This window comes from Megalopta genalis, chromosome 10 (assembly GCF_051020955.1).
Source record: "Megalopta genalis isolate 19385.01 chromosome 10, iyMegGena1_principal, whole genome shotgun sequence".
Taxonomy (NCBI): domain Eukaryota; kingdom Metazoa; phylum Arthropoda; class Insecta; order Hymenoptera; family Halictidae; genus Megalopta; species Megalopta genalis.
The window spans coordinates 14256821-14281619 of NC_135022.1; the positions used below are offsets into that span (position 1 = coordinate 14256821).

At 33.5% G+C, this 24799-nt stretch overlaps 1 protein-coding gene across 1 annotated transcript in view; it reads left to right on the forward strand.

Annotated features, from left to right (window-relative positions):
• Nucleotides 1-24799, forward strand: part of Gs2 (glutamine synthetase 2) — a 60648-nt gene continuing 35849 nt past the window's right edge. The window contains exon 1 of the mRNA XM_033469940.2: nucleotides 1-240. The gene's annotated coding sequence lies outside the window, so the exon portion shown is untranslated. The remainder of the gene's footprint in view (nucleotides 241-24799) is intronic.

Here is a 24799-nt window from a genome sequence, read left to right on the forward strand (position 1 = left end):
CGGCAGCATTCGCAAGGAGTGCGCCGACACGCTTCTCCACATAAATATCGCGGTCGCGCTCCGACGGTAGTAACACGGGCCGCGCTATCATCAGCTGCTCCGTTGCCTTTATGACCAGTGCCTTTGAAGTCTTCGCGAGAGAACGTGACAGAACCTTGTGCGCTCGCTTCCAGAGATCATAGATCGTACCACACGTCGTCTAGCGTTCCACGCAGCTTTGCTGGATCATCGATAACACCGGTGAGTCGAGATCAAGAGATCCTTGCATCTTACGCGAACTATAGATCATCGATTGTTCGTGCTGTCATTCACGTAAACCTAATTACGCCCTAACAGTTACAATTCTTATTGTTTATAGATACTGTAGGAACGTTTGCAAATATTTTCTTGGACGCGCTGTTCAATCGACATTGTACCGATTTTGGCTCAGACATAAGCCAGTCATTTTCTTCCTTACTAATAATTAGTATATGAACAAGTTAATACAGCGAAAGTTTTAACGCTGCAATATTTCAGATCCTTCTTTATGCATAATAAAACATGTTTTGTGAAAAATAAAACAAACTTCGTGGATAACAATAATAATAATAATAATAATGATAATAATAGATTTTATACATAACAAAACAGACTTCATAGGTAGTAAAACAGTCCCTTCGATATAAGTGGCTGTGCAGAATTTTATATGAAATTACGAGGTAATTTGAAATTTGTACCGTTCCATGAGGAACGTTATAAAATGCATGTAAACATTGCATATTTGCAACAAGGAAACGTGTACGTTGTTTGGGGTGATCGAAAAACTTGTTATTATCATGAGATTATATGTATGAACAATTTTCAAACTTTAACAGTAAAATATATATCAAAATTTAAAAATAAATAATTTATTATTTCTGCTTCTTTATGCATTGAAATTTAATTACAGACTAAAGGTTCTTTTTATTTCTGCTATTTTATGTATATAGAGTTGTGTTAATTTAATTACATTGTATTGGAGGTGGGCAGGTACCCGAAAAATTCGGGTATCCGAGTCTCGAGTCGGTTCGGGACTCGAATGTTTCTGCTACTCGGGTACCCAACATCGAAGTCTAGTCATGCAGTGCTTTCGGGATCCACCCTTACATTGTATTTGAATTACATTGTAATTCAATTAAGTAATTCAAACCTTTCAGTTAATACAATTATTATTCAATTTATATATATATATAATCACGAGTGTAATTGAAATACAATGTAATTGAATCACAGTTCTTCAAATTACAGCCCAGAACTTTGAAGAAGTAAACATTTCTGTTTTTTCTTTCGTATACTCATGTTTTGTCTCATCTGCCTATTTTCAGCTTCTTATCATCATTCATAGTACGTGCCGCTATCTTATGTTCATGTTTTTTGTCGACCGTTGTTTCATGTTTATACTACAACTTTTACTATCCAGAGTTGGGCATCATTTAAGTGATTATTTAAATACAAAATTATTTGTTATTTGGAAGTTTCAATGAAAGATAGAAGTAATTACTTATTATTTATACAGGTCGAAATAAATTATTTATAGTAATAAAATGTATTTCTTGTTTGCGAATACGATCTGAATTGGAACTTATTAATTAGCATTTAATTGTTTATTATTTATTATTCAAATAATATTATTTAACACAGGTCACATAAGTCGGGAAATAATGATCTTCAATCACTCTAAGCGATATCATTGAGTTCACGAAGAATGGCTCAAGTTTTCTAATAATAATAAATGGAAATTAATATTCATTGCACGATGAACAAGAAAAATCAGGATTACTTATCATTTTCTTTTCATCTAAATTCGAATACAAAATAACATTGTATTTGTACATAATACACAATAGACGAAAGAGAAAAGAAGTTATTTAATATTTGTCTTTCTCTAAAATCCAAATAAAAAACAACATTTCATTTTTAAGTAAGAAATAATAAATAAATCGTTCGTGGAATTATTTAAATGATTTTTCAATTAAATAAAAAATTTAATTGTTTCTTACGAATGAAATATTAATTTAATTTATAATTGTAACTCGTCATTGTAACTCGAACTTGGATCCAAAATTCAAGTAGACGAATCCGAATGTTTTTCATGTCCTTCTTATACTTGTAACAATGAGTGTGGGACGTATGAATGTAGTGGTATAAAGGTATGGATGATGATAGGAACCCACTAATCGATATCAGGCATCGAGCGGAATCGAATCGGCACAAAGAGTGATTTCGCGCAAACCCGGCGTCACCTTTCCCTATTGAATTACGAATTACATTGTAATTTAATTTGAATGGCGATCTGAATGAATTATGCACTACAATGTAATTGAATTACTTTGTAATTATATCTCCTTGAGCAATTCAATTATCATTCTGCACAACTCCGATTACTATATACATACATAGTTACAGATTAAAATTTTTTTTAATTTTTACTTCACTATATATTGCATTTTAGTTACAAACTAATTCTTCTTTCTATTGTTGCTCCTTTATGTATCGCAGTTTAATTAAATTTTATTATTTATTTAATTAAATATTATTTTATTTTATTTAAAACTATTATTTTATTTCATTAAATAATTTTTCTCATTTATTTTCCACCGGGGTACAATTTCTTGCAGAGATGTTAGCAAAATGTAGCTATTACATAAACAGAGCAGGAAGGGTAACAAGTGTCGTGCCAAGGCTCGAGTCAATACAACCCGAATTTCTGGGGTCGCTGAAACGTTGATCTAGCGCAACTCCGACGCGAGCACAAAGTCACTCTTAATTTCTGTTTATACATATTCCCTATCGACGGGAAAACAGAAACAAAAGAAAATACTTTCGTTTACATAAATTTTACATTTGCGATTCCGAATATTCTTACTAAATAAGAATATCAAATTTTCAATTCTTTGATAATATTAAATTGGGTATTATTAGCATAAGTGCCCTAATTCCTCAAAATTAGCGGACACTGCAGGCCTAGCGAGATATTAATGGAATAGGTTTCAAATTAGGTTAGATTGGTCTCCAAAACTCGGGTAAAAGTATACGCGGTAGTGTTCGCCGTCATGTTGTACTTGGTGTCGATATGCTACCGCGTATTTTGATAAGAATACGGTAAACATATATATATATATCTTCATCGTTATCACATCCCTGCTAAAAAAATAAATAAAAATTTTACGAAACAATTGTTCAAGGGACCGTCGTGCATTTTTTATTGGAAACATATGTATGTACATAACAAATGCTAACATAAAAAGAAATACAAAATGTTAATTCAGAATAAAAGTAAATTTAAACGAATTCAAAATTATCCATTTCCCATTATTTGTATATGCATAATGAAACGTAATAAATAATTTGTATTTAATAAAAGTGTGTATACCTGGACCAATATAACCTACTCAATCTTTGTAATTCAATGAATCACACTCCGTATTTCTCCAATGTAAAGCTTATCTATTTTAATTTATTTATATATATATTATATTTATAATATTATATTATTATATTATATTATACATTATTATATATATAATATTTACGTTAAACTATTTCGGTACTTAACATTATTATTATCGATTAATTATTATTATATAGTTAATTTTAACAAATATATATATATATAATATATATATTATTTGTGTATTTATTTATATATTTATACACAGTTAATACGACTACGTTAAAATTAACTATAAATAAATAATAATAATTAATCGATAATAATAATGTTAAGTACCGAAATAGTTTAACGTGAATAATAAATAGAGTAAAACTTTCAGAAGCCTTAGTAGTAGAAGTAGTAGACAACAAGTAGTAGTCAACAAATCGGTTTCTTATTATCGCTTCACCGAACAATAAAATTCTCATTGCATGTCCAAAGTTTCACGATTAGCTCCGGTCCATAGTGTTGGAAAAAGAATGGGTCGAACGTTATTGACAACGACACAGTGACGACAAAAAAAGTTAAGCAAGCGTTAATCTGGGTTTCGATTAAAAATAGAATCTATACAGAAGCGGGTTTTTTTTTCGCTTGGTTAAGCGTACGGTAATTACGAATTCAGAGAGCGCGTTAATGACGTAACGACCGAGCCATTATCTTTTGTGATGGCTGTTCGTGTACATCAACAAGAGCATTTTTTACGTGACAACGTTTGAAACGCGAATAAACGATGTACGGCGGCGCGTGATCATGAGAAACATTTGACGATACAGATATCGAATGATGTGTTTTTGTTTCCTCGTGTTTGAATTAAAAATACACTCGTGGTACAGCACTTGGGCTGACCCACTTGTGTTCATCACACGAGTTTCTCACAATGAGTCGACAAATAAATTTTGCTTGTCATTTGACCATAATTGATAATTCAATATCTGTAATATATCGATGTCAATTATGATGATATGGTCTTAAGATGTTTAGCTGTAAAGTGAAAGTGTTTCGGGAGAAACACTTGAGAATTTTCCAGAACATTGTACAAAACGTTAAAACATTGTTCGAAAGAGATAACAATTATACCCACAATTCAACAAATTAGATGTGTATTAACATTATGCAGGAATTGCTTCTGAAATTGGCATTTAAAAGAATATTATCGAGATTCTTTTACGTACTGCTTTTACGTTCAGTCGTTAAAAAGAGCATCAAAAGCTTCCGATAAATAAAGTATTAGTATCTTTATTTCCTCGTTGCTGCTATTTGCAAGGAAAAATGTGTCGTATGTAAGTTAAATGGTATTGGAAGAATTATTAACTTTTATTAGTAGTGCCTTTATAAGTGGATGCGTAAAGGTAATAAGAATATCAACTTTGTTTTCTTTTAATCAAATTATTGCTTAATCTATTAATTGATGCAGCCGGACTCATGGCAAGTTAACTTATTTTTAAAAGTTATTCAGTCTGAATAGTTCTGAACGTCTATTATTTTCCGCACGTCAACTTCTTACTATCATTAGTCCATCAATTTAACATTTTAAGTGTTTCAAACCTTTTTATGTTGACGTATTGGAGTGTACCAAATCGGGTTAGGATTTACAAAATATAAGAAGCTAGAAACAGTAATTAGTTTTTCATTTATCTCAACTTTTTAACTTTTCCTTCGTTAGTCGAGTCATTTTAATTTTGTGGAATTTTGAGGGTTGCTAAGTCGGCAACCAGAGTGTAAAAAAATATTGTGATATCGAATGGTCGACAAATTGAATCTTTCTTGTAAATAAAACTAATACCTTAGAAATAGATTAATGGCTTTTTAGAATTATTTTTTATAACGAATGTACAGGTGCATCGATAGGTGTATTCAGAAATACACATTTTTATTTAATGAAACAAAGTTGATTCTCATTTAACCTTTACAAATCGTCCATGGAAGAACTAATAACTAGGATATGGATTTTTATGCATTAGAGACATATGCAAATTTCTAAACTGTAGTAATACGTATAAATTGACTGAGTTCAATTGTATTTTTGTCTTCTACTTGAAATGAGTAATCGTTTAGTTAACGAAAGAAACTTTTCTTTAATTTTAACTTCTATAAATGAACGGATAAAAGTGCAAATTTGCATATAGATCTGCAGTTTACAAGCAACACTAGAATTTATCTCTTTCAATATCATCTATTCTTCAGATGAATTATTCTTCTCTGCTTGTAGTAATTGTGAGAAAATAAACACGTATAAATCAACTGAGACACCCGCCACGTACGTGTGTATGCCTTCGAACCCGTGGGCTTTGTTCAAGCTAATTTGACCTGAATCAAAAATTCAATCCACTCTACGCCCATTACAAATTTACAAATAAACACATTCTCGTTTTCAAAATTTTTCATTACAAAATAACACGGTTACTTAATTGGTACCAAACCTACCACGTACTAAATAGTCTAAAGTTCAGACTCTAAACAGTCCAAAACTAAGTGGTGTGTGCACACATACCTAATATATATATTAATATATATTTTATAAATTTATAGTATAGTATAGTATAGTATATATAGTATATATAGTATAATATAGTATACTAATAGTATAGTATAGTATACTAATATAGTATATATAGTATATATAGTATAATATAGTATACTAATAGTATAGTATAGTATACTAATATAGTATATATAGTATATATAGTATAATATAGTATACTAATAGTATAGTATAGTATAATATATTATAAATTTATAATATATATAATATATAATTATAATTATTATAATTTCAATAATTTTACAGACGTTTGTAAAATTAATGTTAAATTGTAACAAAAATCGAAAAAATTTCAGTGCTGCAATACTGTCTTTAAAATCCTTCGTTGCTCTTGTCATTACCAAGGTATCTCGAACAATCATATCTTCTCTTCCTAAATTGTCCATTTTTTTTTTTTTTTTTTTTTTTTAAGAACAATCGGGGAGGATTTACTGTATATCTATCGAATCGGCTACAGTTTCCGGTAAAGTTTTGTCAACTTTACGGATTCGACAAGTTTTTAAATACCGTCTTCAAAATGCCCATGTTGTCCGGGAGAGCGAACTTTTCTCTTCCACGGTTGTAGTTTCTGCATTTAATTTTTTTGCATTAAAATGAATGGGTTAGGACCGTGTAGCCTATGCTAATTTTACTAATTGCTGCTCGAAGATCGAATCATTATAATTTAGCTACCTCTCTTGCTCGTACAAATATCACAAACGATGGAAAATGCAAATGTTCTCCTATGAGAGTGAAGATATGTATCTCTTATACGTATTTCAACGAATATACAAAATCCGACGTTTCACGTGTACCAATCTAATCGTTCTTTTACCATGCACGTGCGTTTGCCTAGCTCGCCTGCTCAGAACAAAGACGAAGACGAGAGGACTGCTTAGTAATTTCGCGGATGAAAGGGTAGATTGTTCGGGCGTTACTGCGAGCTCCGGTTCTAACGAATCGGACGGAAAAGTGATAGTCCGCGAATGTCTATTCGAAGTTCGATTCGTTGTTGCAACGAACGAAGGTTCAAGAAAACAAATCTTGCACTTTGTTCTGCGAGGGGGAGGCTCACGACTCTTTGCATCGGGTCGCCCATTGTATCAGCGGCATGAATATTTCATTCCATCGTGTTGTGGATAAAGCTGAGTAATCGCTTTAAGATTGCGCGATTCAATGCGAAGCAACTATTTTGTATCCTCGTTTCGACAAAGAGCCTCGCGTCGACGTTAATTGGAGGATTCTTTTTTTCTTTTTGTTCGTTTCGTTGCGCGTTTCTCGAACGACGATTAAAATATCAACGATACGATGTCACCCTGTCTCCAAATTCGTTTATCGATATCGCTTTTACACAGGGTGTCTCGGGACTTTCCGAACTTAATCCAGTGGTCGAACGAGGAAACAAATCTTATGCGAAGATGTATACAGGGTGTTCCACAATTATTTTAACAGCCGAAAATGAGGGGTAGCTGAGGTCGTTTGAAGCAACTTTTTCCTTTGCGAAAATGCAATCTGCGGCTTTGTTTACGAGTTATTAACGGAAAACACTGACCAATGAGAGGGGACGGCGCGAAGTTCGAGAGCCCGCAGCACGAGGCTTTGACAGATGGTCGGGACGGACTCGAGCCGCGTTCGAAGTATTGAACAAATCGCGAAGCGAGAACTTTCCGGATTTTTTTTTACTCCGTAACAGTGATATTTTTAAGATAAACGCTGGTCACCTTTACTTTAGAACATCTGAAGAATATTTACGAATTTTTCAGACCTAAAATAGTAAGTAACTTAACCGTGACGGCCGTTTTAATTTTCTAGTGTGCATGACACTTTGTGTGTAATATAACCTTGACATAACCTTGACATTTCTCTAACAAACAATCCCTTACGTCCTTTAACACGATTATTATTTATTGAATTAGCTCAAATTCAATAGATTTCTGAGGTTACTGTCTGAAGTGCTCTTTGTTTTGCGATTGGCCCTCTGCAGTTAATATCGTCGTGTACTTACATGCAAGCTTTTATTCACAACACTGTTAACAACTAAACTGCGAATGTTATGCCTTCACTATGCAAACGAATAGGTGAAATACAAAACATGAAACACATCGAAATAATTTGGTAAAACTATCATGTTATTATCGATCTATGAAAATTATTAAGAGGAGAAATCAATGTCTGTTCAACTTCCCCTATAATTCATAAAAGTTACGTCAGTTCTACCTGATTTGCATTTGTATTAAATTGTTATTGTATAGTAAGTTATCGTAGTAAATATTGTATTAATTTCATTCTTCTATACAAATCTTGTATATTTCAGTGCTATCTATGTGTTGCGTCCAGAGACAAGGGCCATAAAAAGGTCCCACCATTGGGGAAAACCTCTCAGGCCCCAACAAGGGTCAAGGCAGACACCCCCCTCCAAGGGGTGATTCGTGCCTTGACCAATAATAAACAATCTACCTCCATCCACGGGTGCTCTTCCACGACTTTCCAGCGTTGGAAGAGCATTCTTCCACCAGCGCTCGCAGAGAGTGCAACACAAAAAATAAAGTTCTCTAAGACTACTAGAGACCCTTCCACGTCATTAGTTTTCCGTAGGAAGCGCGAATCGAGCGTACAATAGTTCGGTCGCGCATGTACGTTAGGCGACTAACCGAACGTACGGACAAAACACTATGATCTCATATGAAATTTTCTTGAGAAAGAAATGTTTACGTTGAAGAGATCTCCGTCGACTGTAACTTATTCATGCTAAACATTCGTTTTTCCCGTAATACGTTGAAGCTGTGTATTCGGAAGAAGAGCCTGTGATGCATGAATGCTTCGTTTCATCCCAATATTGATTATCGGAAAGTAATTTTGCGATTTATCCCAGAAACTTTGTGCAATTTCCTTTAAATTCTATTCTCGTACGCTGTAAAACCGTGCGCTATCAAATACTATTTCAATATCTAGCGGTTTAACACGAGGATTTCTGTCGTATCTCTTGTTTGACTTATTATCTATTTCGTTTATCAGCGTCCACGGTGTTGTTTCTTAACACATTGCTTGCCGGAAAAATATTTATCAGCTTCTAAACGCGGCTACAATGAAAATAAGCTTTGAAATAGTCCTTTAAATAACAAACCCGAAAGAAACGATTTGACTATGCCTTGTTTGTTGATTGATAACTAAAATCGTTATTGTTTAGATCTTCTGAAACTGTTATTGCTTCCTACTGAACACTGAAACACAGATTTTGAAGAACTACTGATTAGTCATCGATAAGTAATGTGTTAACTGTATTATTCCGATGCTTGGGTATGTTTTGCCTTTGACGGCGTGCTTTACTATGTGTAACAAAGTCGCTTTGTTGCTATTATCGTTATTACTAAATTGCAGATTTTATGCTAAAATCTGAGTAGATGAAATTTCAAACAGTAAAAAGATTTCAAGGACCTTTAAGCAGGGTCCAAAAACAAGAGTTATTTCAGAAATATTTATAGAAAAAATCAATAATTGACAGTTTATTATTTAAGTTGTGGGCATTAATCGCAAATTGAGGTGAAATTTCTCGGTTATTTTCGGTTATTTTAGGTCACAAACAACTATTTATAAGCTACCAAAAAAATCTTCCTTACTGGTAACCATTATTGATGAGGGGAATTCTATTTCGGTCATTAATATTAGTTACTGAAATAGAGTTTCCTTCATCGATAATCGTTATCAGCAAATGAAAATGATTTTTCCGTCATTCATAATTATTATTTGTAACAAAAAACATTTTGGTCGTATAAATAATTGTTGTTCCATGACCGTCTCCCATTTCTGTTGTAACAATTAGCGTCTCTGGTTTTAAGCCTATTGAATTTGTTTCCCCGATAAATGCTAGGAATGAGATCCAGTTCATTATACATACATATACTTACCAATTCGAGTTAATTTTAATAACCAAGTGTCGTTTCAAAGCCATAATTGTGAAGTAATTTTCTCATAAACAATAAAGTTTCATTACTCTTCGAAACTCTTCAGAAATACTACTCGAATTCTGAGTGCAAATTAGATGCAAATGGCCATTTGTATCGATGTCATTATTGAGCATTTTAACTTTCAACTGTCTCCAGATTTGATGACTATGTTGATATGATATCTATATTTATAGCAATACTATTGAGTTCAAAAAGTTTGAAGATATAATATGAACATTTTAGAAAATCGTTTTCTTTTTATTAGAAGTCGAAAATTCTCTTCTAATTGTAAGTATGTTGAAGTAACTGTTAATTTCGTTCTTCTCATGACAATATCCAATGTCCAGTGTGACAGCGGAAGTTAACATTAATTATTATTAATTTCTTAACATGATTATCATATAAATACATCAATAGAAAATTAACATTATGATTAATACATTATATTTTATGTTGTTATAAAACAACATTAACATTATGATTAATACATTATATTTTATGTTGTTATAAAACAACATTAACATTATGATTAATACATTATATTTTATGTTGTTATAAAACAACATTAACATTATGATTATTAATTTCTTAACATTATTATCATATAAATAGATCAACAAAAAATTGTAAGGTATTATTTATTACTATATGCGACGGTGGTGTGCATAATTATAGACTCTCGAAGTAACTTTTACATTGTTAATGGCATCTAAACGAAAACATAAGAGAATATCGTATTTGTATGTTTCAATTTTCTGTTATTTTTAATATATAAATATAGAGATATGGTGTCTTGTTAAGTTTCTGTTTAAATATCATTAATAATGTAAAAGTTATTCCGAGCCTATAATTATTCGCGCCACTGTATATATTGCAATACATTATTTAGGCGCAACTAGTATTCTTTAATGGCTCCGGCATGAGGCGTTAAACGTTAAAGAAACGAAAAAGTTCCTGACCGGCACTGTGTTTAGACAACAGTCGCAGACCATTTTAGTTTCGCATGGAAAGTCCACAGCCTAGTTACTCCTTTGAACACGTCTCAATAAAGCCATCGCAGTCGCAGTTTTACGATTGGAAAATAAATAAATACATCCCATCGTCACCCATATGCGTTCGAAGATCATTCGTCTGGTTCGCGGCGTGTTTCATTTTAATCGATCTTTATATAAATGGCGGAAGAGAGAAGGATCAAGCAAACCCCGACATTGACCTACATCGTGGAAATAGCGGGTGCGCAGAGTTGTATGAAATTTTCATTTGCTGAAACGGTGGTCGCCGATTTCTGTTTCAATCATCATTGGCAGATGCTTTTAGGGACGCGCTCTAGCGAAATCGAACCGCGGGCACGTGCAATTGCGATTACTCCGTGATCAGTTCCGAGAACCGTGTTTGTTCGAGAAATATGAGATAACGGATTGATGCTTTTACGACCTATTATACGAGTAGACGAGATATTTTCACGCGTTTCTCAGAACACAGCGATCGTAAAGGAAGAAAGTTCATGTGGCGCAATCGGACTGCCGATTTGTATGCAAAATAAAAATGGTCTGTATTAACCCTTTGCACTCGAATGGCGACTCTGAGGCGCCACTAAAAATTGGTGTACCATTTTTCAAAATCATTCTAAGAGCATCGGACTTGTTTCTACTTGAAAAGAAACTATTAAAATCGCATTGTACTTGTCAACAGGCTCAATTTCATGTGCATAAGTCGCAATAAATTATATAAAATAGAATTACCGTAGATCAGAAATCATGTTTTGGATTTCGAATTCGAATAGCTTCGACCGCAAAGGGTTAATAGTAAGACAGAAGAGCTACACATACAGGGTGACCCAGGTTTTGTTCGTGGACACATCGTAATAACGTAATGTCTAACGATTCGTTTGCAAGAATAAGGTAAAAATTTCAACGTTATTTGATAGTGACTAATTGAAAAGAAGTGCTGGAACAGACTTTACTTATGCCAAGCAATAAGATGGGGTTATTGACTTACGACAGACATATGATGCGGAATTGTTTTAATAACATCGACGCTAGCGATGTTGTCAAGTCGTTTGTACATAATGCTGCATTGTCAGATTTTTCGATCAGAAAATTTTAATTATGTTACAATCCACACCGTATTACAACCTACCCTAGCCCCCCTCCTCGATTCAGCTTTATCACGAGTGCATAGAATTCACAATCCAGTCGTAATGATTACTTTGAGCGAAATAAAAATTTTCGAAATCAACTTTAAGAAACAGAATTGAAATAAAATGGTGTTTCTTCTTTTAACACGTTCCGTGCCGAGCTTTTTTTACTCGAATCTTCACACTTTGATATTTTACTAAAACTTGATGTATTACGTGCAATTATCAATTCTCGTACACATAACAACGTAACAAAAACTTATCAACGCCCATTCTTGCGGTGGAAATTGATTCTTCGGTTCTAAATTTCTTGTAAACAATTTGTTCAGTTCACTAAGTAAACATGCAAGCGTGTACCATCGATGGTACACGTGGCACGGAACGTGTTAATGATTTCGATAAAGTAAGGTGAACTTAAGAATGTTTTCAAAATCTTCTAATGTCTTCATTGTTTGGCATCTCATCTAGTCGATTTTATGATAAATGCATAAAATCCGCAGTCTAATGATATTATGGTCTAGTATTCGGAAGAAAAGAGATCGAGGTATAGCTTACTTATACAGTGTGTGTGCTTTAAATGTTTATTGTGTTGCTTTCAAACTTGCGTAACACGTGCATGGTGCACGACAGTGTAATTGACAAATGCATTTGTATGCACATTATACCCGAGATAGTGACTCACATATTTTTGCTATAAATGTGCGGGCGAAGTTATCGTAAGCTTACACCGTCACATATTTCGATGGCATTGAATTATGTTATAAGAGCGATATTCTGAACAATTTTTTTCTTTTCTGTCTAGCGTAGTTTTCGAGATATTAAGGAAAAAAACTGTTGCTATGTAGAACGTACTCAGAGTTATGAAAACATATCTTTTTTATTATTAATTATTTATTATATAATTAAATCTATTAAATCTATAATATATAAAAATTTTTACCACTCTGCAGAAACTGCTCCAGTCTACGAAAGGTATGCTAATAAATCAGGTCATCGCTAATAAATCCGCAACGAGGGCATGACAGCCATGGTCATTCGGCAATGACGATAGTAACTAGAATTACGATGAAAATGTAATGCTTCGCGATTCAGTATTGTTCCTCACATCGCGGACACTGCACAACTTCTTTGAAAATGTATTTTTTGAACCGAAAACTCTATATATGCATTTCTGTTACAGTTTTCGTTTAGATAAATTATAGATAATTTAGATAATTTTAAATTTAAATAAAGTATGGATTTAAATAATAAGTTTAAAAGATAATTTTCGATTGTGTCTATAATTATTCACACCACTATATTCCTCTAAAAAAGTGGTACTTCAATGAATTGGTAAAAGAGATAACAACGTCTAGGCTACGGATTTGATGCAATTTAGGAGAAAAATGAGCAGAGAGAGAGAGAGAGAGAGAGAGAGAGAGAGAGAGATGAAGCAGAAATATATATATATATATATATATATATATATATATATACCAAAAAAATTTAATGACTTCATTATCTTATTTATAACTTATTGAAATAATTGAAGACGGTATTAAATGTTTACGAAGCTCCTGTTTGTAATTCATGTACAACATTTTTATTTTGCATAAAAATCTGGAGTCCAATAGCCTCTATGATAAATTTCAACTTTTCAGTCTTCATTTAAATTGAGTACACGTAGATAGCTATTACAATCATTAATTAGCATTAGGGGTTTCCTATTTTATAAAAACAAGCTGTAGCTTCCTAAGATACAGGATAAATAAATACCAATTAAAAGTTCAGTCATTTTTAGTTTTATACAATATTGTAATTCTTATAAAAAAAACTAAACTCACAGCAGAGCGATTTATAATAACAAGATACGTGATACGCGTAAATAATAAAGTTGATTTACGAAACGTGAGAGAGATTTGTCAAGGACCTTAACGAACTGTCTTGCATTTTCGCGTTTTGCTCGTATTTCAAAATATGTACACACGAACATAAATTATTTCGCCGAGCCATTCGAGAATTATGTTTGGACGTTGTATTATCTGCTTCAGCCTATTTATCTTCAGACAATTTTATTATACGCGTGTCTCTGAAGATAATGATGTGTACAGATAATGAATTGTGTTTAGAAAATTAATGCAAAGAAATCATTAAAACTTCGATGGAAACACGTAGATGAACCGAGACATAATGTATTATTATATATATTATTATATATATATATATATATATATATATATATATATATATATATATATATATATATATATATAATGTATATAATGTATTATTATTATTAATTATTATATTATTATTATATTATTATATATAATAATATATTATTATTAATATCGTTATTTTAGCCTTGTAATCATGATATTTGGATTTGTTTTTCTCTCTCAATCCAAGAAGCAGATCTATCTCATCTCACAGATTTGTTTCTTTCTATATAAATTTCTATATTCAAACTGTATTATAATTAAATTTACTATCTGTCTACTCTCTTTCCATTTTATTTTATTTTATTTTATTTTATTTTATTTTATTTTATATTATAGAACTACTACCCTACTACCCTACATTACACTATACAGTATATTACACTATGTTGTTCGACCCTTAACCTTATTTATCTTCTTTTCTTCACTCATTTTCTTCATTTTATTCCAACAACATATTAATTAAGTTTGAATTTAATTGAACAAGGATGCGTAGCAATATCTTTCTCGGTAGGTGTGCACTGTAGATAAAAGGATAACGTGATTGGATCAGAATGTCCATAATGTACTAATAAGTGTTAGAAAAGGAGATCTGTCGATGTTTTGCCAGATATTAAATTGCATGGTGTATATACCTAATACCAACGATCTATTTGTCTATCGTAATGCAGTCCGTGACATTGATAATGCTGTGCAACTTCCGTAAACACTCTCAACAGTGTTGACGCCAACCGGTTTCTACGCCCTGTTAACAAAGTTCTTTCTACTCCGGATCATTAACTGCGACTAATTTTTTAATCTTGTATCGAATAACCTTGACCAATGAACAAATAATCTGTGCGGACTTCGAACCGAAGTAAAATTATCATCTAAATTCTTGATTATATAAAAAATTATATTATATATAATTATATATTATATTATATATATTATACTATATTATATATAAATTATTATATTTGATTTCTTAAATAAGACTGAAGAATAAAAACATTCTTCTCCAATTTTTGAAAATTAGTAATTATTATGAATATCTTGAACCAAATATATGTTAACGATCATAAGTGAGTTGTGAATTGTAGTTTTCTATTCATATCAGATGAAATTAGAAATATTTGAAAAAATATAAAATGTATTTTAATGAATTTTCGCACGGTTATCGTTTTCTTGTTGTGATTTTTTCAAATCGTCTGAAAATTTATCACTGATAACCATATTGTTAAAATTAGAAATATAAATTCGTTTTTTATTAATATTTATTCCCAACACGGAAGATTGAAAATATACATATAATATATTTCGTGTGTGCGTCGACGGAACAATTAAAATTAATCTTCTTCCGAAAAGAATGCAGTTTTCAATCATAATGATGCTGTGAGCTGTGATTTTCTCACCTTTATAAATGATACTATGTTTTATTCTTCACAAATGTTGCTTCTTCCTGATCTATTTTATATACTCATAACATTCCTACAGTCGTCGCTTTATTTCACAAGAACAATACAATTATTGAAGGGTAGACTGCTGGTTTGCAATTTTCGTAAGTAATCTTGCTATATATATATATATATATATATATATAATAATTTTCCATAAATGTAAAATCAATAAGAACCAGTCCATTATATTGGTAATGATGATAAAAAGACATGTGAAAGTCCATCATCATTGTTGTTGAACAAGGCGGAAGGCACTTTTTATGTGAAAAATTACTAATATATTCGATATAATAATATTAGAACATGATTAAATTAGATCTATAAATAGATATATATGTATACCATTACACTATTATTATAAACTCAATCGCACGCATGAACGCGAGACATTCTGCACCAGGATGCCCTCCACTCCTTGCTTTGCAACTTAATTTAATTTGAATTTTGTTAAAACAGGTCTTTCCACGATTATCACAAGTTCGTCTCTACGATTGTACATATTATAAAACGACAACGATTTAGGAACTATTGAGTAGAGAAACGCAAGACAGTCAGTGTAAAACAACGCACGGACAATTCCTTCTGGCAATTAGGAAAGATCGCTAGGGCACACGTGTCCTGCTGGGATCGAAAGGGTTAAGGCCGAAGCCCATTTGCGCGGCGCGCAGAGTCGGGCAGCGACGCGGCGAGCAGGGTAAAGAAATGTAACCATGGTTCTGTATGAGCCAACACTCACTTTCGCGGAGCGCGACGAAGCGTCCGACAGCGGCATCAAATTTCCGAGCAGATTTTCCGCTCGTCGCTGCTTGGCTGTGCGCGGCGCGCTAATGGGCTTCGGCCTTTAAGTTTGACAATCTATGTCCCAACGGTTGTAATATTAGAAATTTTAATCGGCAATTGATGCTTTGAAATGTATGTGACATATGTATATACTCAATATATAATATAATATAATATAATATATATATATTATATATTGAGTATATACATATATACTCAATGGCTATAATATTTGGAAATTTTAATCGGCAATTGATGCTTTGAAATGTATGTGACATATGTATATACTCAATATATAATATAATATAATATAATATAATATAATATAATATAATATAATATAATATAATATAATATAATATAATATAATATAATATAATATAATATAATATAATATAATATAATATAATATAATATATAATATATAATATATATATTATATATTGAGTATATACATATATACTCAATGGCTATAATATTTGGAAATTTTAATTGACAATTGATGCTTTGAAATGTATATGACATATGTATATACTACAGAAAATTTTTGCTGTTACATACAGTACAGTAGTAGTGTTATATACAGATTTTTTTGGTAGTAACTAATATTATATTTTTTACATTTGTTTTATATTTCCATTACATGTACAAATGAAGTATACACATAATAATTACAGTGATCGTATTTTTAGCGATAATTAATGCTTATCTCGGCTTAAACGTCTTTCATCAATGCGCCCGGCCTTTGTTTAACAATCTTGCATATTCTCAGCATCCGCTGAACTAATTCCATTAATGTTTCGCCCGTTATCTCGTTCCAGACTGTTTGCAACTTCTGCTATGTATCTTCCTTCGATTGCACAGTCGAAGAACAAATTGATAGTGGTTAAGTTTGCATTTCTGACTGTTCATTGTTATGTGGTGATGTCGAGAATATGCAGGATTGGAAGCCGCCCAAAGGCGGACGTATCGAGGGACGGCATTTAGACAGACAGTAAACGTTAAATAATGCATAAAACACTTTTACCGTAACGATTATATATTTAATTTGAAAAAAATATAAGTGCGACACAAAACAAATATAAGCAATAAATAGGCTGTTTATTTTGAAAGCAGCCCAAGTCCATTTATTTGGAAATCCAGGTATTTAAGGATTTTGCGTTTTAACACGGAACAGATTTTTGACCAGCTTACACGTTCTCCGTTAACATTTTTCTAAGCTTCCGATAATTGCGTTCCAGAGGCATTTACTCGAATGCAATTATACGATATAACGCAGAAATGTAAATATGAAAAAATAATAAATATGCAAAATATCAAATAAACAAATATAATAAACATGAAAATAGCTGGCTCGACGTTCTCGGAAAACGGCCACATTCAAAATAAAAACGACTCAATGAATCTGTAATTTTCCAGACTTGCGTCGAACCGTTCGTGCGGCACCGTGCTCCGAGATATTGCATTCTAACTTGACCAACTTTTTGAGGATAAGGGCCACCACTGTGCCTCGGCACGGCGCGTGGCGTGCAGCCGAGCATGCGACTCCTTTTTTCTGGCCGACACACTGAACTCCGTTGAATCGCCGATGGGTCATCGGGTCCCGGGAATCGCGTGGATATGTTTTCGCGAGTCTCCATGGCGATAGAATGTGTCCGTGTATACACACGAATCGATCCGGCGGTTCTTTCGTATTAACGAGAGTGGAAGGTAAGAGCGCTGATAGGGGCCACCGGCGGCGGCAACACGTGTAATCATCGTCCGGATGACGCGCGCCCGCCCCGAAACTCTCGACGAATGTGTGTCGCGAGTCTCTCGATGGTCTTGAACACGCGATTCTGTTTAGACGGCGACGCGCCCGAGCCCCGCAGCCTGCGATTGCACACGAGTTACCACCGTGCAACGATCGAACGATCTCGCATCAACCACCGTAGCGCGCGTTCGATTTATCAGCGTGCCGCTGATTTCTGCTCCGGTACGCAGTGCTCTGTCGTTTCCATAAGTAGGCTAAACTCGGGTTAGCCCGCGATACCGGTTGCTTTGTGATATCGGTTCCACTGTGACTTCGGTTTCTCTGTTGATGCGGGCTGTGCTCTGTGATACCGGTTGTTCTTTGATACAGGTTTCTCCGTGATACTTGTTGCTCTCCGATACCGGTCACTTTGTGATACCGGGATCTCTGTGATACCAGTTGCTTTGTGGTATCGGCTGTTCCGTATTATAGGCTTCTCTGTGATACCGATTGTTTTGTGACATCGTTTGCACCGCTATACCGATTGTTCTATGGCACCGGTTGCTCTATATAGTAAATTCTCCCTAATTGACGCTCAGATTGTGCACAAAAATGAGCAGTTTGGGAAGAGGACGATTATTCGTATATTATATATACAGTATATTTTTATAGTTGTGACAGATAATCCGTAATCGTAAAAACGAGTCGCAAGGTTCGAATAATTGTGTCATCTCCTTTTTCCAAGTTGTCCATTTTTGTTTACAAGCTAAGGGACAATTGGAGAGAATTTATTGTATTCTAATGGAATGAGTATTTTAGCATCTGTTGTATGGTGGGACGAATTATGACAGAATTTGTTGTACAAATAATGAAATAGTATATTTAACTTAGAAGTATTAACTGGTTCGACGTGCAACTACTGATAACTAAATGTCTCTCTTACTCTCTCACTCACTCTCTTAATACTCTCACCACTGCATTCTCTCTCTCTCTCTCTCTCTCTCTCTCAACCGTTCTCTTTGCACTCTCTCTAGACTGCTCTCAACGAACGTTCCTTTCTCATTTAGACGCACATCACAATACACAATACCACATTCACTAGATAGGACACTCACGTCACGTTATACACCATAAAACTATCTAACGACACGCTAGACTGCTAGACGAAAGACTCCCATTCATCAAATTCATTCTCACTCGCACACATTTAAAAGCAACACTCACATCTGTATAGTGAACATAAAAATATACAGAATTTTTTTTTACTCTCGTATTTCTCTCGTCTGGCTAATCCATTTCTTGTATCTTGATTCAACAAATAAATTTCGTCAACGGTTTGTTCAGTTAAAGATTTCCTGTTTCGCTTTCTTCTTTCACGTGCAATCTTATCAACTAACTTTAAGTTAAATGACTTCAGCGTGTACAACGTCCTGTGACGTACACAGTTAAGTTAACCCTTAACTGATATAACTGGCATAACTCGTGACCGAAAAATTGAATTTCTATTTCATTTTGCAATGGCACTTTAATTTTTCATGTTCTTATTATTTTATACATCAGCTAAGAATAAAATATAATGGTTCGTTTGTCTGGAGCACTTTTTATTCGCGGTTTATCTCGACCCCAGAATACTAGTAATTTGTATGACAATCATCGTGTTAATTAGCGTTAAAAATAATGTAAAATTATATTATAATATATGATATTTAAATTATAACATATAGTGTACGATGATATATATTATAATGTATAAATTATACAATATTTGTGCATTAATATTTGAATGATATATTTTTCGTACAAACGAAATATACCTATTTTTATTAGAACATTCGAACATTCGAATTTCTACTTGTAATTTCAAAACAAGCACGCGTTCGTTCCGTGTGAATTATCAATGAGTATGACACAATTATTCATTGATTTTCCATTTAGTTACGTCCGCTTCGTTGACTCTACCATATACATTCGTAAAAGCCGATTACGAATACATTGTAAACCCGGATATTTATAGAGTATAAAAATTCCCAAGTGAAATAACAAAATTAATGGTACTTTAACACGTTCCGTGCCACGTGTACCATCGATGGTACACGCTTGCATGTTTACTTAGTGAACTGAACAAATTGTTTACAAGAAATTTAGAACCGAAGAATCAATTTCCACCGCAAGAATGGGCGTCGATAAGTTTTTGTTACGTTGTTATGTGTACGAGAATTAATAATTGCACGTAATACATCAAGTTTTAGTAAAATATCAAAGTGTGAAGATTCGAGTAAAAAAAGCTCGGCACGGAACGTGTTAATACGATATCGCTTCATTTCTCTCTTCAATTTTAGATTCCCCGACACCTTGCGTTCGTTTCGTACTTCACGTCGACAGATAGTGACATTTAGAGAGCGCAAATGAAGTATTCAAGACGCGGCACAGTTGTGCAACTGAAATGAATTCGATTTCACGTCGAAGGTAAATAAAGTACTTTCGTGGAATACTCGTACCCGTGTCGTGCAGAAGTAGTTTTGGATCGTTATTCGCAGCCAAGCGGGCAAATTCGTCCCGAGAAATGCGAATCGGTAGGGTGTTTGTATTCTATTTGCGAGAGAAATGACCTCTGATACATTCGAATTGAAACGGCGCGATCGATCGTTTTGCGGGAAAATGTGGAACGCCTCCCGTTCGAGCGTTCTCGAAAATAGAAACATCGCATATAGGCACAGACTGTCGCAGGAACGGCGGAAGCACGACATCGTTTTCATTGGTATTGGTATTTGATCTCGAAAACGTAACAGGGCCGGCTCGACGACGACACTTAGCGTTCAATTAGCGCTGATCGCACAGATATCGTTCCGTCGTCGATGCTCGTATGCCTCGCCAGTTGTCGCGTGTCTGCTAATTCGCCGATAAACCGATCGACCGACCGACCGAGCCGTTCAAACCTGGAGATATACATCGGGGACGGAAAGTTTGACGCTATTTGACTTGGTCGTCTCTCAAACGATTCGTCAGACGAGCGCAGACAGCGTCAAGTGTAATTACAAACAGGGCGAGTAGTTCACGTAGTTGGGACAATTAGTTCACCTGTAGGGCAAAAACGGCCACGAACGGGACACTTTTGTTTAGGGCAAGACAAAGAAAATATTAACACGTTCCGTGCCACGTGTACCATCGATGGTACACGCTTGCATGTTTACTTAGTGAACTGAACAAATTGTTTACAAGAAATTTAGAACCGAAGAATCAATTTCCACCGCAAGAATGGGCGTTGATAAGTTTTTGTTACGTTGTTATGTGTACGAGAATTGATAATTGCACGTAATACATCAAGTTTTAGTAAAATATCAAAGTGTGAAGATTCGAGTAAAAAAAGCTCGGCACGGAACGTGTTAATGTACAACCAGCATGCTTGCTGCTACCTTTTTTTTGCGGACTGCCCCGAATTTCTATAAAAACGAGCCGCGAGGTCCGAAAAATCGTCGCTTCTTAGATGAGCCGTTTATTTTTGAAAGTGGCACAAGTCACTTTTTGTTTTTAAGTCGATATATTCAAGGTAATGTAATTACCCCAGTAATGTCTCCCTAATTAATGCTTAAATTGCACACAGAAACGGACAACTTGGGAAGAGAAGGTACGATTGTTCGAGTTTTGCGCCGCGTTTTTATAGTTGCTGAGGATCGGTGATCATAAAAACGAGGCGCAAGACTCAAATTAATCGTATCTCCTCTTCCCAAATTGTCCATTTTGTGTGAAAATGGCATAAGTCACTTTTTGTTTTTAAGTCGATATATTTAACACGTTCCGTGCCACGTGTACCATCGATGGTACACGCTTGCATGTTTACTTAGTGAACTGAACAAATTGTTTACAAGAAATTTAGAACCGAAGAATCAATTTCCACCGCAAGAATGGGCGTTGATAAGTTTTTGTTACGTTGTTATGTGTACGAGAATTGATAATTGCACGTAATACATCAAGTTTTAGTAAAATATCAAAGTGTGAAGATTCGAGTAAAAAAAGCTCGGCACGGAATGTGTTAAACAACCTACCCAATTTTAATTCGAAACATTCGAAAGATCGTCCTCTTATTATAAGTAGACTGAGGATCTTTATGCAAAATGAAAGTTTCCATCATTAATTTCAAGAGATTAGAATCGAATATTAATGTATCTCTTCTCTCGATAGTTTTAATTATTTAATAATAGCATGTTATGCTTTTTTAGTCTTTTAATGCTCTTCATTCTTCATGTTTCTTTAGCTCTTTAGTTAGCTTTATTTTTAATTTTTTTTTTTTTAAAGCGAATACGGAGTAGCCTTATGTAAAGCGTGTTTTCTTCTTTAAAGAGTGATAGAGCTTTGAATTGAAATGAAACACATAAAAATTTAAGCTTGAAGACAAATTCTTTTTTTATTTGAAAGATAATTTGATGACGTTTAAGTTATGAATTCGATTTCACGAATCGCTCTGATGAATCAGATTCAATCAGTACAATTTTTAACCATTTTTTCAAGTAATTGTGCATGTATTTCGTTAACGACACAAGTTATGTTTGCTTCTAAAACGTCAATGGTTGCTGGTTTCTGGATCTTGAAGGCCAAACCACTGCACTATTTCTTGAAATAATTTTGTCATTAAATTGTTCTTTCAATAAATCGATTGTTTGGGTAGCACTATCACTTACAGCACTGATACTTTCTTCTGTGTGTACAGTTCTTTGTCTTGTTTTTGGCATTTCATCGAATAAAGTAAACGTTGTCCGATATTTATCAATAGTTCGGCGAATAAGTTGCTCCGATTATATGAGCCGTTTATCTTGAAAGTGGCATAAGTCACGTTGTTTTTAAGTCGATATATTTAAGGGTTTGCGTTGTAACACGTTTAAAAATATGGATGCTAACTTTACTATACTGATATTTTTATTGAAATATACTGATTATTTATTTTACTATACTGTAATTACTATATTTCTATACTGATTATTTTATTTTACTCGTATTTGTTATCTCAGGATACTGATATTTTTCTCAGTATAAATAATTTCGTATAAACATTAAAAAATCACCACTTTTCATTACGATAAAGTGACTTATGCCACTTTCAAAATAAACGGCTCCTATGTACCAAAAAGTTCACGAAATGCTCTATAAGTTTGGCGATAAGAGAAGAACGCTAATGTTGGAAATAAATTTCCGCGATTTGTAAACATTTTTGTGCACTCAGTCTTGTCATTATGATCCGCCGAAGCTTACTGATTTGAAATGTCAAAACAAACTATTATCTACCAACTGTCAAATGACAGATAATCCTACCGAAAGTTAGGGACTGAAAATTACGATTCGGCTCCGGCCCGATCTCACGTCGCTCGTGTGCAGTTGTTTTAGATTTTCTGCCAATTCTTGTTGAACAAAGTATAGAAGTCGGAACGCAGGAATTGTGGATGGTCTCGGAACGCGGAAAAATCGGTTTGTCCTTAGGATACCGTAGCTTCGAAGGCTACGGAATTATCATCAATGGATAAACACTGTTTACCATTCCAACGGCGCCGTTCGACCAGAATAAATTTATACGTGCGGTAAACAATGTCGAGGTACACACGCGAGGTGACAAGCTTGCGTATTCACTTACGCCACATGTTCATTTGAGAGGCGAAATTCTGCGAATGTTGACGCATCGCAGTGGTTTAATATGTGATTCAGGTTAAGCGCAATGATTTTGATCATTATATTTCCTTCTACATGAATGGGTACAGTGGTGTGAATAATTATAGACTCGAAGTAACGTTTACATTTTTCGTAACGTTTAAGCAAAAACTTAACAGAACACCATATTTGTATATTTCTATATTACGATTAATAGATAATAGAAATATGCAAGTGTAGCTTTCTCGGTTTTTGTTTAAATATCTGCAAAAATGTAAAAGTTACTTTGAGTTCGTAATTATTCACAGCACTATAGATGGTCTCTTTTAACTGAAACACTCCATATATATTTAAAAGAAACTTAAGAACACATTATATTTGTATATTTCTATATTGGAAATAGTAGAAAAAGATAGAAATATACAAATACGATATTTTGTTAAGTTTTCGTTTAGATATCAGTAACAATGTAAAAGTTACTTCGAGTCTATATTTATGCGCACCGCTGTATGCATCTTCTCTCTGCGTATCACTGAAAAGTATCTTCTCATTTTTTATATTTTGTATTGTGTATGCCTATTTATGATTATTTGCCACTTGTTTATTTGTGTGAATCAGAACGGAAAAGTTTTCGGACACATCGGAGCGTAAGTAAAAATAGCGTGATGTATGAGGAATTATTATTAAACATTAATACGTAATTTAAAATAATTTAATATTATATTTATGTTTAATAAATAATGAATACTTATAGTGTAACAAACATTGTAATTATGATCATGCGAATAGAAATATGAACAGAAACTGAATCTTATTATGTATTTACTACTTTCAGCATTATATTTAACTATTCTATAACTGTACACTATAAACTTACATGTATACAATTTATACAGATGTGTAAACATACAATTATAACGCAAACATAAAACATATAATAATAGAGTAGAATTCGGATGATGG